This window comes from Leopardus geoffroyi, chromosome A2, assembly GCF_018350155.1.
Source record: "Leopardus geoffroyi isolate Oge1 chromosome A2, O.geoffroyi_Oge1_pat1.0, whole genome shotgun sequence".
Taxonomy (NCBI): Eukaryota; Metazoa; Chordata; class Mammalia; order Carnivora; family Felidae; genus Leopardus; species Leopardus geoffroyi.
The window spans coordinates 95070836-95085857 of NC_059331.1; the positions used below are offsets into that span (position 1 = coordinate 95070836).

The 15022-nt window shown below is 37.6% G+C and overlaps 1 protein-coding gene across 12 annotated transcripts in view; it reads left to right on the forward strand.

The window, feature by feature from the left end:
- CDK14 (cyclin dependent kinase 14) overlaps positions 1-15022 on the forward strand; it is a 616562-nt gene that overhangs the window by 528756 nt on the left and 72784 nt on the right. For 2 of the 12 annotated variants that reach the window (XM_045497020.1, XM_045497014.1), the window contains one exon: positions 13507-14564. The exons of the other annotated variants lie outside the window; for them this stretch is intronic. The gene's annotated coding sequence lies outside the window, so the exon portion shown is untranslated. Of the gene's footprint in view, positions 1-13506; positions 14565-15022 lie in introns of those variants that run through there. 12 annotated transcript variants of the gene reach the window in all.

Genomic DNA, 15022 nt, shown 5'->3' on the forward strand with positions numbered 1-15022 from the left:
CTCCTACTATTATGGTATTACTATCGATGAATGTCTTTATGTTTGTGATTAAGTGATTCATATATCTGGGTGCTCTCACATTTGGCACATAAATGTTTACAATTGTTAGGTCTTCTAGGCAGATACACCCCTTGATTATGATATAATGCCCTTCCGCATCTCTTGATACAGTCTTTATTTAAAGTCTAGATTGTCTGATATAGGTATGGCTACTCCGGCTTTCTTTTGTTGACCATTAGCATTATATAGATGGTTCTCCATCCCCTTATTTTCAATCTGACGGTATTTTTAGGTCTAAAGTGGGTCTCTTGTAAACAGCATATAGATGGATCTTGTTTTCTTATCCATTCTGTTACCTTATGTCTTTTGATTAGAGGATCGAGTCCAATGATGTTTAGAGTAAGTACTGAAAGATATGAATTTATTGCCAGTATGGTGCTTGTAGAGTTGGAGTGTCTGGTGGTGTTCTCTGGTCTTTTCTAATCTTTGTTGCTTTTGGTATTTACATATACATATACATATACATATACATATACATATACATATGTATATGTGTATTTTTTCCCCATCTTTTCTCCCCTCAGAGAGTCCCACTTAAAATTTCTTGCAGGGCTGGTTTAGTGGTCACAAACTCCTTTAATTTTTGATTGTCTGGGAAACTTTTTATGTCTCTTTCAATTTTGAATGACAGCCTTGCTGGGTAAAGAATTCTTGGCTGCATATTTTTCCGATTCAGCACATTGAATATATCCTGCCACTCCTTTCTGGCCTGCCAAGTTTCTGTGGATAGGTCTGCTGCAAACCTGATCTGTCTTCCCTTGTAGGTTAGGGACTTTTTCCCCCTTGCTTCTCTCATGATTCTTTCCTTGCCTGAGTATTTTGTGAATTTGACTATGATATGCCTTGCTGATGGTCAGTTTTTGTTTAATCTAATGGGGTCCTCTGTGCTGCCTGGATTTTGATGTTTGTGTCTTTCCCCAGGTTAGGAAAGTTTTCTGCAATGATTTGCTCACATAACCCTTCTACCCCTATTTCTCTCTCTTCCTCTTCTGGGACCCCTATGATTCTGATGTTGTTCCTTTTTAATGAGTCACCGATTTCTCTGATTCTTAAATCGTGCTCTTTTACCTTAATCTCCCTCTTTTTTTCTGCTTCATTATTCTCTGTAAGTTTGTCCTCTATATCGCTGATTCTCTGTTCTGCCTCATCCATCCTCGCCGCCGCTTCATCCATCTGTGATTGCAGCTCAGTTATAGCATTTTTAATTTCTTTCTGACTAGCTTTTACTTGTTTTATCTCTACAGAAAGGGATTCTAATCTATTTTTGACGCTAGCTAGTATTCTAATTATCGTGATTCTAAATTATCGTTCAGACATCTTGCTTGTATCTGTGTTAGTTAAATCCCTGGCTGTCGTTTATTCATGCTCTTTCTTTTGGGATGAATTCCTTCATTTTGTCATTTTGAAGGGAGAAAAGGAATTAATGAGGTAGAAAAATTTAAATTAAAAAAATTAAAATAAAAAAATGTTAAAATTAAAAAATTAATCACACATACACACACACACACACACACACACACACACAAAATCTAATATGATGCTAGATCCTAGGTGTGTTTTGGTCTGGGTGTTGAAAGTGGTTTGACAGATTAGAGAAAAAAAGGGAGGGAAGGAAATCGTTTGAGAATTTGAAAAAATGAATACACTGAAGTAGACTAAAATGAGATGATGGGAGTAAAATAGAATTTGAAAAAAATTACACAAAAGTAAAAAATATAGTAGAAAAAAATTAAAGAAAAATATTTTTCATAAAAATTAAAAATAAAAATGAATTTTTTCTCTTTCTGTATTCAAGAAAAAGAAAAGAAATAAAAAAGAAAAAAGAGAAAAGAAAAAAGTCATTTGAAAATTTTAAAAAGTGAATACACTGTAGTAGACTAAAATGATGGAAGTGAAATAGAATTTGAAAAATTTACATAAAAGCAAAAAATATAGTAAAAAATTTTTTAAATTTTTTAATAAATATTGAAAATAAAAATGAAGTTTTTCTCTTTCTGCATTCAAGAAAAAGAAAAGAAACGAAAAGGAGAAAAGAGGAAAAAAAGGAAATCATTTGAAATTTTGAAAAAGTGAATACACTGAAGTAGACTAAAATAAAATGATGGAAGTAAAATAGAATATGAAAAAATTTACACAAAAAAATAGTAAAAATAAAGGAAAATATTTTCAATAAAAATTGAAAACAAAAATGAATCTTTTCTCTTTTTGTATTCGAGAAAAAGAAATGAAAAAGAAAAAAAGGTGAATAGATGGACCTGCTAACAGATTGAAATAGGACTGAAATTACTTTGTTTTCCCATAGAAGTCAGACTATGAAGTGCTTTATAGTCTATAAACTAAGTAGGCTGTGAGACTTGTGTTCTTTAAGAGCAAGGTTGGCCCAGTTGGGCGGGGCTCAGTGTAACGGCTCCATTCTCCACTAGATGGCGCTGCTAGCCTACTGGGGTAGAGTGTTGTGGAGTTCGTAGGTGCATATGTGCATGCATGGGAGCAGTGAAAATGGCGTCACCCAGCTACCCTATCTCTAGTATCAGAACTCTGTCCTCCCCGATCAGCAATCGTGCACCCATCCTCTGTCTTCAGCTTTCGTCCGGTCCACTCTCCGCTTCTTCACTGTCCGTGACCAAGCCCCAGGCAGTACCTCTGTTCCAAGTTTTGTCTCAGATGTGGCTGTCTTTCCCAGCCCCTTACTTCTGAAGAACTGAGCCTTGACCTGTTCCACCCCTCTGTGGGAGGGTCTCACAGAGCAATGGCCGAATGCCAGCTGCACCCAGGAGCACTTGCGGGTCCGTGCTGTGCCGGTGCCCTGAGACTGCAGCCAGGTGCCAGCCCACCACAGAAAAAGATTGGGAGATAGTGTAACAGCAGCACCTCAGGGGTTATGGAAAATTACAACACACATCTGGCACCAGGCTTCACCCTTAATGACCTTGTTCCAGCACCAGCAGCCCCGTTTTCTGGGGTCTGCTGGGACCAGGTGGCTTCAACAGTCTCCACCAAATGTCCTTCCACCAGTGGAACTGCTTTTCCCCATGTGGCCCGAGAACCTCCCGGACCCCACTCTGTTCCTGGGGATTTGCCCTTCCCACCAGAGCACCATCAGGTATCGGGCTGCGGAGTTGGAGACTTTGTGCTCCCCTTGTTTGCAGTCTTAATGGAATTTAAACCCTCTCCTTTCTCCTTTCTCCATTTTTAGTTTAGTCTCTGTGGCTGTTTCCAATTTTCCACTTTCTCTCCAGCTGCTTTTGGGGAGGGGTGTTTTTCCTGTATTCTCCTCCCTCCTCCCCCCCCCCCCTCCGCAGTCTCTGTCCTCTCTCCACCTGCAAAAGCAGCTCCCTGCCCGCTGCTGGCTTTTCTCTCCCAACATTCACCTCTCCGCGCCACGTACCTGCTGATTTCTGTGGTTCAGGTGGTGCAGATTGTTGTGTTAATCCTCCAATTAGTTTTCTATGTGTGTAGGATGGTTTAGTGTTGGTCTGGCTGTATTTCATGGATGCAAGACACACAAAAAACTTCCATGCTGTTCGGCCATCTTACCTCCTCCCTCAATTTTTTTTTAATGTATTTATTTTGAGAGAGAGAGCACAAATAGGAGAGAGGGAGAGAGAGAGCATCCCAAGTAGACTCCCACATTGTCAGCTCAGAGTGCAGTGTAGGGCTCGAACCCATGAACCACAAGATCATGACCTGAGCTGAAACCAGGAGTTGACAACAAAAGGAAGTCAGAGGCATCAAAATTGGCAAAGATGAAGTCAAGCTTTCACTTTTTGCAGATGACATGATATTATACATGGAAAACCCGATAAACTCCACCAAAAGTCTGCTAGAACTGATACATGAATACAGCAAAGTCGCAGGATACAAAATTAATGTACAGAAATCATTTGCATTCTTATACACCAATAATGAAGCAACAGAAAGACAAATAAAGAAACTGATCCCATTCACAATTGCACCAAGAAGCATAAAATACCTAGGAATAAACCTAACCAAAGATGTAAAAGATCTGTATGCTGAAAACTATAGAAAACTTGCGAAGGAAATTAAAGAAGATACAAAGAAATGGAAAAACATTCCGTGCTCATGGATTGGAAGAATAAATATTGTCAAAGTGTCAATACTACCCAAAGCTATCTACACATTCAATGCAATCCCAATCAAAATTGCACCAGTATTCTTCTTGAAGCTAGAACAAGCCATCCTAAAATTCATATGGAACCACAAAAGGCCCCGAATAGCCAAAGGAATTTTGAAGAAGAAGACCAAAGCAGGAGGCATCACAATCCCAGACTTTAGCCTCTACTACAAAGCTGTCATCATCAAGACAGCATGGTATTGGCACAAAAACAGACACATAGACCAATGGAATAGAATAGAGACTCCAGAATTGGACCCACAAATGTACGGCCAACTAATCTTTGACAAAGAAGGAAAGAATCCAATGGAAAAAAGACAGTCTCTTTAACAAATGGTGCTGGGAGAACTGGACAGCAACATGCAGAAGAATGAAACTAGACCACTTTCTTACACCATTCACAAAGATAAATTCAAAATGGATGAAGGACCTGAATGTGAGACAGGAAACCATCAAAACCCTAGAGGAGAAAGCAGGAAAAAGCCTCTGTGACCTCAGCCGCAGCAATTTCTTACTTAACACATCTCCAAAGGCAAGGGAATTAAAAGCAATAATGAACTATTGGGACCTCATCAAGATAAAAATCTTCTGCACAGCAAAAGAAACAATCAACAAAACTAAAAGGCAACCGATGGAATGGGAAGATATATTTGCAAATGACATATCAGACAAAGGGCTAGTATCCAAAATCAATAAAGAACTCACCGAACTCCACACCCACAAAAAAGCAAATAATCCAGTGAAGAAATGGGCAGAAAACATGAATAGACACTTCTCTAAAGAAGACATCCAGATGGCCAACAGGCACATGAAAAGATGCTCAACGTCGCTCCTCGTCAGGGAAATACAAATCAAAACCCCACTGATACCACCTCACGCCAGTCAGAGTGGCTAAAATGAACAAATCAGGAGACTATAGATGCTGGAGAGGATGTGGAGAAACGGGAACCCTCTTGCACTGTTGGTGGGAATGCAAACTGGTGCAGCCACTCTGGAAAACAGTGTGGAGGTTCCTCAAAAAATTAAAACTAGATCTACCCTATGACCCAGCAATAGCACTGCTAGGAATTTACATAAGAGATACAGGAGTGGTGATGCATAGGGGCACTTGTACCCCAATGTTTATAGCAGCACTTTCAACAATAGCCAAATTATGGAAAGAGCCTAAATGTCCATTAACTGATGAATAGATAAAGAAACTGGTTTATATACACAGTGGAATACTACTTGGCAATGAGAAAGAATGAAATCTGGCCATTTGTAGCAACATAGATGGAACTGGAGAGTGTTATGCTAAGTGAAATAAGTCGTACAGAGAAAGATACCATATGTTTTCACTCTTATGTGGATCCTGAGAAACTTAACAGAAGACCATGTGAGAGGGGAAGGGAGAAAAAAAGTTAGAGAGGGAGAGAGCCAAACCATCAGAGACTCTTAAAAATTGAGAATAAACTGTGGGTTGATGGGGGGTTGGAGGGAGGGGAGGGTGGGTGATGGGCATTGAGGAGGGCACCTGTTGGGATGAGCACTGGGTGTTGTATGGAAACCAAATTGACAATAAACTCCATATTAAAAAAAAAAAAAAAGAAGAAAAAAAGAAACCAGGAGTTGGATGCTTAACTGACTGAGCCACTCGGGTGTCCCAGTAGGCCAAATTCTTAAGAGAATTTTTCTATATATTAGCTTTTTGGACTGTAAATTTCCCTTTTTCATATGCATTAGTTTTTTTGTTGTTGTTTTAAATATTTTTGTTTATTTTTGAGAGAGAGAGAGAGAGACAGAGCATGAGCAGGGGAGGGTCAAAGAGAGAGGGAGACACAGAATTCGAAGCAGGCTCCAGACTCTGAGCTCTCAGCGCAGAGCCTGATACAGGGCTCAAACTTGGGAGCCTCAAGATCATGACCTGAGCTGAAGTCGGATGCCTAACTGACCCTATGTGCATTAGTTTTGACCTTGCATGGAGAGGTTCTGACAAAATGATACTAAAGCATCAAGCCATTTTACATAGCTTGTTTATAGGACTTAGGAGGACTTTCAGTACCGTACCCTGATCATACTCAATGTAAATTCAACTTCTTCCACAAGAATGGACTCAGGTCTTTCCCTGCCCACTACTATGAGGGTAACTTCTGGAAATCTGCGTGCATTTGGGGGGTTCAGAATTAAAAGTAACTACTCAGCATGAGTAGTGGTAAGATTATGGTTGTATTTTTTTAGCTCTTTATTTTGAAATATTTTTAGATTTACAAAAGAGTTGTAAAGCCAGTGCAGAAAGCTATACCCTTCACCCAACTTCTAATATTAACAACCTTTATAACCATGGTACATTTATCAGCTTAAGAAATTAAGGCCAGTACCATACTATGAACTAAGTTTTAACTGTATTTGTAGCTCACCTGTTTTCATATTCCTGTCCTTCTGTTCAGAATCCCATCCAGGTAGTACATTGCATTTAATCATCATGTCTCTTTACTCTCATGTGGTCTGTGACAGTTTCTCAATATGCTCTTGTTTTTGATGACCTTGATAGTTTTGAAGAGTACTTTGTACTTTTCAGGTATTTTGTAGAATGTCCCTCATGATGTTTTCTCGTAGTGATGGATTTCAGGGAAGAGTACCACCCAGATGAAGGGCTCCTCTCCTCACATCATGTTAGGAAGTACATGATATCCACATGTACTTATCACCAGCCTTATCACCAGTCACATTGACCTTGATCACTGGGTTAAGATAGGTAAGGTTTTAAAGCCAATGTGACCCTCAGAAAGTAAAGCCAGAGAAGCAGGAAGTCTGGGACAAGTTCTCAATCAAATGGGAGAAACTCAAGATGAGTTACTGAACTGAGAACAGAGCTACCTTATGTCAGAATCAGGAGAGAGGGGGAAAATTACTCTCAAGGCTCAGACCTTCTAATTGAAAATGGGTAGAAATGAAGGAGAGGAGTCACTAACGGGACAGTGTCTGAGTTAAGAATTCAGAAATGTTCCAGCCTCTGACTCATGATCAGTGATAGAATTCAGCAACACGTCTGACAGAGAGTGAAACATGTTTCGTGAACGTGAATAAATGTATAGGTACTTTAGATATGTTGGGAATAAGGCCGAAGTTTCAGCCCCTCTGTACTGAAGTCTCCTGTGATTTGTCTGCCTTCCCCCTCTAGAATCTAAATCTCACAATATAGGAATCTGTTTACATTTTATCCTCATTTCACAATTTTATCTTCATTTCTTAGTGTGGCATGTAATTTATGCTCATTAATTTTTTTTACATAATTTATTGTCAAATTAGCTAACATACAGTGTTTACAGGGTGCTCCTGGTTTGGGAGCTAGATTCCCATGATTCATCGCTTACATACAACATCCAGTGCTCATCCCAACAAGTGCCCTCTTCAATGCCCATCACCCATTTTCCCTTCTCCCCTCCCCCCCATCAACCCTCAGTTTGTTCTCTGTATTTAAGCATCTCTTATTAAATAGTTTCATTAAATATTTTTTAAATGTTGACTGAATTAGTGAATATTCCAACTAACGCACCATACCATAATCTCCTGTCTTATAGCAAATATTTTTTGAGTAGCCATTCTGTTGGTGCTAGGAAGTAGTGAATGAGTTTCTAGTTTCAAGATCCTCACAGTTCAGAAACACATATAGGAACATTATATTTCAGGATGATAAAGGCTATGGTAGATATTTACGTGAAGCTACATGACGGGACTAATGAGGTAAAAATTAATTCTGCCAGAAGAGCTTGGAATGGTCTCACAAAGGAAGAGATTTTGAGCCAAAGGAGGAATTATATTTTTCGTGGGCATGAAAGAGGAGAAGTGTGTTTTCATGCAGAGGAAACACTGAGAGCAAAGCCATGGCACAAAGTGTAGCATCATAAGTAATGGTCTGGTAAAGCTAAAGAGCGTGGATAGGAGGAGTGAGAAGGGATGAGACTGAAAATGAGATTTGAAGCTGGATTGTGAAGGGTCTGAAATGATGCTAAAGAGTTTGGATTTTAATGTGATTGCCCACGGGGAAATATATACGACTTCCTGGTCAGACACAGAAGAATCAAAACATCTTAAAGCTGGGAAGATCCTTGAAGGATCATATAACAACTTGAAAAGGATGTAGTATTTTTTTTTCTTTTCTTTGAACTTCTTATTACGGTAAATCATGTTTTGAAAATAAGTAAAGAAAATGCATGAAATTCCATTCACATTGACATCTAACATAAAATTAGAGTATTAGAAATTACACCAATACTTAACCTTCTTTTTGACTGAAAACCTATTCATCGTTTAGCCCTAAAATGTTGTGAATCTACTATAGGTATGATTCAACATATCCAACATGTACATAATATACTCCTTGGAAAGTTATGCAGGAATTATTTTAGTTGAAACAATATGCCTTCTTTGTTTACATATCTTTTTGTAAAATGAATAATGACTCCCTTAATTTAAGTTTTGTGAATATGTAGAATCTCAGTATTGACACACTAACTCCATTTAAGGGAAATGCAGAAACTAAAAAGTGAGATAACTGGTTTTCCAGGGATAAAAATTTAACATAGTTTTTTTTTTTTAGTATTTTAATAATTTTGTATGGTGACAGATGGTAACTATACTTATCAAGGTGAGCATTTCATAAATATATGTTTATAAATATATACATGTATTTATGTATATTATATATGTTTATAATATATATTTATGGAATTGCTATATTGTATACCTGAAACTAATCTAATATTGCCTATCAACTATATTTCAATTTAAAAAAAGACAATTTTCAAAATGAAAGAAATGTTAAAGAATTTAGTGTCATCATGGTCTTACTTGTAATGTGGTTCACACTCAGCAGCTGTTTTCATGAATATATTCAAACTGATATTTATGAGTTTTAAGTTCCAATAAGAGGAAACATGACTTCTCCTGCCCATTTTTGCCTAAATCCAAATAAATGGTTAAGTATTTGAAAATATTAAAGTGTGTCTAACCAACTTCTTTTTTTTATAAATATGAGGAAATACTTTTTTTAAATGAAACTTATTGTCACATTGGTTTTCATACAACACCCAGTGCTCATCCCAACAGGTGCCTTCCTCAATCCCTAGTATTTAGTAACTCAGTAACATTTTTGATCATGGTGACACTGATGACAAAGAAAAAAAAATGTCAAAACAACTAACATAAGACAGAGTAAACATAAATTATTTAGAATTGACCGCTTAAATATTTTTAAAGGAAATTAGTGAGTAAAGTATACCAAACTAGATGGGATATTATAAATATCTTAAAAATTATAGTCATAAAGGTAATAAACATGGAGAAATACATATGATAAGGTAAAAAAAGTAGAATATGCTGCTTATACATGTAATACTTATGTGTGAGGAAAAATGACAACAGAAATACATTAAACTGGCATGTCCATGGTTTAGCAGAGAAAAATGGATTTATAAATGTTGTTGCCTAACTAAGAAAGTTAGTTAATTTACAGCTTATAGCCATGGTAAGTTCTCACTATAATTCCAACCTCGGAGCCATCTTGAATGGGTCCAACTTCTTTGATGTTCTCTCATTACTGGACTTTCCTCTATAGATAGTAGTATCTGATGAAGAGTCAAATGCCAAGCCAAATAAACTCATTTATAACAACAGAGGATTTAGTAATTTAACATTTAAAGTATTTTCTATTACTCTTAAGAAATGTTGGTAAATTAACACTAGAAATAGCAGTGTCCAGATGATTAAGGAACAGCATGGAAACATAATTTAGCCAAAGCAAATAGAAGAGCTAAAGTATTCACATCAGAATAAAAATTTTGAATGCCAGATTCTGCACTTATTGCTTATCTGAATAAATTTTTCAAAAGTCTGCTTTTTGAGTCTTTTTTTAATGAAACATTACCTCCTTCTTTATGTCAAAACTAATTGCACAACATTGTTTTGTGTGTTGAGAGGATGGAGATATTGTAGGGAAGCCATGACTGTTTTCCAGTTAAATCCATTTAACAAAAGTCAACAGTTCATGGCTGATAGAGTCTTCAAGGCAAATAATTTACCACCTCACCTCATCCCCCAAATTTCTCCTGATCATGATAATGTTGGTCTGCCTGCAAAAACATAATACAATGTTCAGTGGTCCACTGCCCACTTGCCAGGACCTGAAATGCTTGCAAGAGGTCAGAAATTGCTTGGTTGACCTTATCTCTATCTTGTCTACAGCTTAAGGATAAAGAAGAAAAGCAGGGGAGACAAAATCATTACCTTTCTTTTATACCTTTTATCTGTAATACAGGGTGAAAATAAACTTTGAGAAGAAAATATATAGGGGAAGAAAAATGTGTTCGTAGAATTTTTATATCGTGTCTATACACTACATATATTTTTATATTTATACATTTTATATATGTGTGTCAACTAAACAATTTGTTTCATTTTTACTTCTTTCTTACTTTCTTTGTGACTTCCCATGCGGTGCTTCACCACTCAGTAAGCTTTGCTTTTTGAACTGTCTGTTTTCCTATAGTTTCTGATTTCTACCTTCATTCCATCACTTGACTTGAAGTATTCCCTGGGAGGGGTGAAAAGAGAAAAGTGTATGTGTGTGGCGAGTGGAGAGAGGGTGGCCGAGTGGGGTGGAAAGAAGGCAGAGGGAGGGAGACTGCTTAGGGGGAAAAAAGATTTAAATGAGAACTAGAATGAATGCCTCACTTGTTGGCTTTTAGCACAATTACCATACCTTAGGAAATATGCAGGGAATAGTTAATTACGACTAAATGAGCCCCTTTTAGAGGCAGTGGCAGGCCCAGGGAGCAGACTGTCAGAGCTGTGAAGGATGTGAATTGGGAGGCTGGTCTGCGTCAGGCTGTTGATGGTCTGCTGGGGAAGCCAGACAGAGCAAAGATAGCTGGGGGAGAGTAGCCTCAGACAAGGGAGCCACGGATGGCATTTGCATACTTTTCCTGCAAAGGGGGTTTAATCCAAAGAAAGAAGGAGATTTCAGTATTGTCCGGCAGGCTTTGTTCGGGTGGAGAGCAGAAGGAAATCTGAAGGGGCCTTTCTCAAAGCCTTGGTCTCGGCCTTGAGGTTGTTCTAGTAAAGTTATGTTCTTGAGGGTTGTTTGCACACTATTGTCCGTTTGAAGATCTTCTAAACCCGAAGGGCTCAAAGTATCCCCCTTTGCCAGCACAAAAGAAGGGAATTTGTGTGGTAAAAATGACTCGTGTTGCAAACTGAACCCAAGCCCCCTTTGTTCTTGTACAAAATACTCTGAAGCTCCAAGGATGTCTTTCGAGCCACACTGAGTGAGTCATACCGTAAAAGTGTTTGCAGGCTAGAAAACAAGGTAAAACCAACCCATATTTGTGTCTTTCTTTGCCAGCTCAAGGAACTCCTTAACATAATCCCCCAAAAAAAGATGGTTCAGAAAAGCATGGCAGACCAAAAAAAGACAAGTTTTGATTGCCATGAATCATTTTTTTGCCCCATTTCCTCACAGAATTTTCTGAGACTGAAGTGTTTAAATCTAAAGTTGAGGCATATTATTTGGACTACCAAGCAGAAAGTTTTCTCACCACCTGACAAACCTTATCTTTTACTCGGCAGCATGAGCTTATGATTGTGGTGTGTGTCCAATTGTCAAAACTATGCCTTCTTTTATAAACTGTGATGGACTTATACAGTCCATATATACAATGGTCTGATCTTCAGCGTTAAGTTTTTCTAACAGTCCACATGTTCATAGTGAGGAGTGTGTATTTGCAATGCCTGTTTATGTGATAAATCAGCATGATATTTATGGGTCAGAAATCAAGACTTGTTTCAACTGCGCTAGTTGGTTTGAGCCTAAGTGCTCATAATCCTTACAGTTAAGGAAAGTATGTACTAAAACACAGAATCTAAGCTTAAAAAAAACAGCAATGTACTTGTTTATAAGGATAATGTGGTCAGTTGTGAGTGCCTTTTAAATTTATCTTACATATATATAGGCGTATATATGTGTGTATACATATATATGTGTGTATGTATGTATGTGTGTATACATATATATGTATATATATGTGTGTGTATGTATACATATATATGTATACATATATGTGTGTGTGTGTATATATGTATATATCTCCACATATAGAATTCAAAACATACAAACTAAACATGGCTTGTTAGCTGACTAAGCAGGATATACAATAAAACTTGACCTTGGAGGTTAGGGGAAAACTATGTATTAATATACAGCAACTAATTTAGCCTGAGACTTTTTTTATTAAAAATATTACTTTATCAATTTTTTTTTATTGTTGTTGACACTTCTGCTGGATTTTGACTCCTTTGGAGAAGGAAGAAGCATAGAAGACCCTATACAAATTCAAAATTAAAAAAAACAATGAAAAATCTGTTTGAGGGTCTACAACACAAGGAAATGTTCGTTTAAGTTTCAGAATAAAGGCAAAACCTGTAACATGTACAAACAAAGAGAAAGCTTACTTTGAAATTAGCATGAGCCAGCTTCTGAGAGAAAAGTTATGCCCTCTTCATTGGTAAAGTTATTAAGAAAGCTTTTATCAGGATAATCATCTGTTCGGGTTTTCACTGATGTTATAATGCCAGTGAGTGTGGATTACAGGTGAGGTTGGATGTTAAGACATTAGCAATGGCCAGATTAGAGCGTTCTGAAGTTGTAGATGAGTGGATAAAACAGTGCTTGCTACTTTCCTAAGTACGTTATTTTTTGTTATTGTTGAGATCCTTGTCTCCGAACTAAGTAAATTCTGCTTTGCTGAAAGTGGTGCATTTCTTTCTCCTGCTTTGCATTTTTCCCTGTGAGAAGCGTGTCTGAATTGCGGGGGGGGGGGGGGGGGGGGGGGGGGGGGGGGGACCTGAATATACCTCTTTGTTGCTGAGCTTGTCAAGCACAGCGCTGTGTTCTCTTTCCCACCAGGAAGGTCAGGCCGCTGGGGGCCAATCTGTTTTCTGAAATGAACCCTACTGTCTGTCCCTGGTGTCTGACAGATTGAAACAGTTGTCTGTGTTACCACACTTTCAATACTTTTTAAATGCTTCATTTTCTGGGAAAAGCGTAATATATGTAGGCTACAGTGGAAAGATAAAAAGTTTTTAAAAGGACTGGACTTTGGTATTAATATTTATCTACAAGACAAATTTAATTAACTTCCTAAGAACATATTTACAGATTAGGAAGTTAACTGTGCACACACACACACACACACACACACACGCAAGATAAGCCTTTACTTATGAGTTGTACTTCTAAAGACTTATACTGAGGGTTCTTTTTTTTTCTTTTTCAGTTGGAGTAATAAAATTATGAAGTATGGAACTGTTTCAATAGTAGAACTGTAGAAGTAAGAGTCTTTTGTTCACTTAGATTTCAGTTTCATGTATTTTGATCAGAGGTATGTATAAAGCCTGAAGAAATTTGTACTGTGCTGAGCCTCACTTCAATACTCTCCAGATAATTGAGCTAATTAAATCTTTACCAACATTAACACAACTGCAGCATTCCTTGGACAGTGGATAATTATTGCACGAACATGGCAAGCTTAAACTAAACAGACGAAAATAGAGTTCTGTGGAATGGGTATTGAGTTTATTCTTTATTCATCTTTTGATAAGGTTTAATTAAAACTGCCTCTCTCCATTGTGGTGAGAATGAATGTGCTTGTTTTCTTAGTGAAAAGCAAATTATTCACTTCAGCCATGGTTCAATAATCAAAGCGTTTGCAAAGTTTTGGGTTATAGTGTAGCTGTGGGGATATAATTGCTGCAATTCTGTATGAGGGCTTTATCTTTTTTTATTACTTTCTCTTATTTATTTTTGTAGAAAGAAATTTATAAAAGCCCATTTTGTGATTTGGTGTGGAAGTACATATGTCTGAAGCCTTCCTTGTTATAAGTTTACCATGTCTAGATGGTTGTTTTTTTTTAAGTGTATTTCCTGCAGCCTCTTGCTAAAATGAAAAATGAAAAAGGACACACATTTAAATAAATAGTATTTGAAATGGATCTTTCAAGTTAGTGAAGAAAGTTCAGTCAAACCTTTGAATTCTGTGGCTCCCACTGTATTGGCCTAGTCAGTCAACAATCCTAAGGGTGGAAAAGGAGTAGATGTTGGGAATTCTTTCCACAAATACATGTTTGCATTCTCTTTCGATTTTTTCAAATCCACCAGAAATATCTTCTGTGTTGTTCTTCTAAAGGGATGGTTTTTTTTCTGTGTTGGTGATGATTTTGTAGCATTAATGGATTTTATGTATATTAATGACAACTTATTTTCAAACTGTCATGACTGTGCTGTGATTTCTTTTCCTCTCTACTTCTTTTAAAAATAAAATGGTAAATTACAAGATATCGGATGTTTTATAGAATCAAGGACAAAATAAAAGTGAGCCTTGACTGGGAAGCCTGGGTGGCTCAGTCAGTTAAGCGTCCAACTTCAGCTCAGGTATGGTCTCATGGTTTGTGGGTTCAAGCCCTGTGTCGGGCTCTGTACTGACAGCTCAGAGCCTGGAGCCTGCTTTGGATTCTGTGTCTCCCTCCCTCTCTGCCCTTCTCCTGCTCATGCTCTGTCTCTGAGTCAAAAATAAAATAAACATTAAAAATAAATTTAAAAAAAAAACTGAGCCTTGGCCATAAACTGGAAGCAGAGACTCAAACACAGACTCGCCGTCTCTCCTCCTTTTTCTTGTTGCCTAGCTTCTGACTTTCCCTGCTTTTCTGGTCCGTGTGGTGGAAATCTCTGTGGCCTTGTCCCATGATGTGTCATGAGAAAAAAGACCAGCTATCACTGTAGGTCAGCATTCCCAA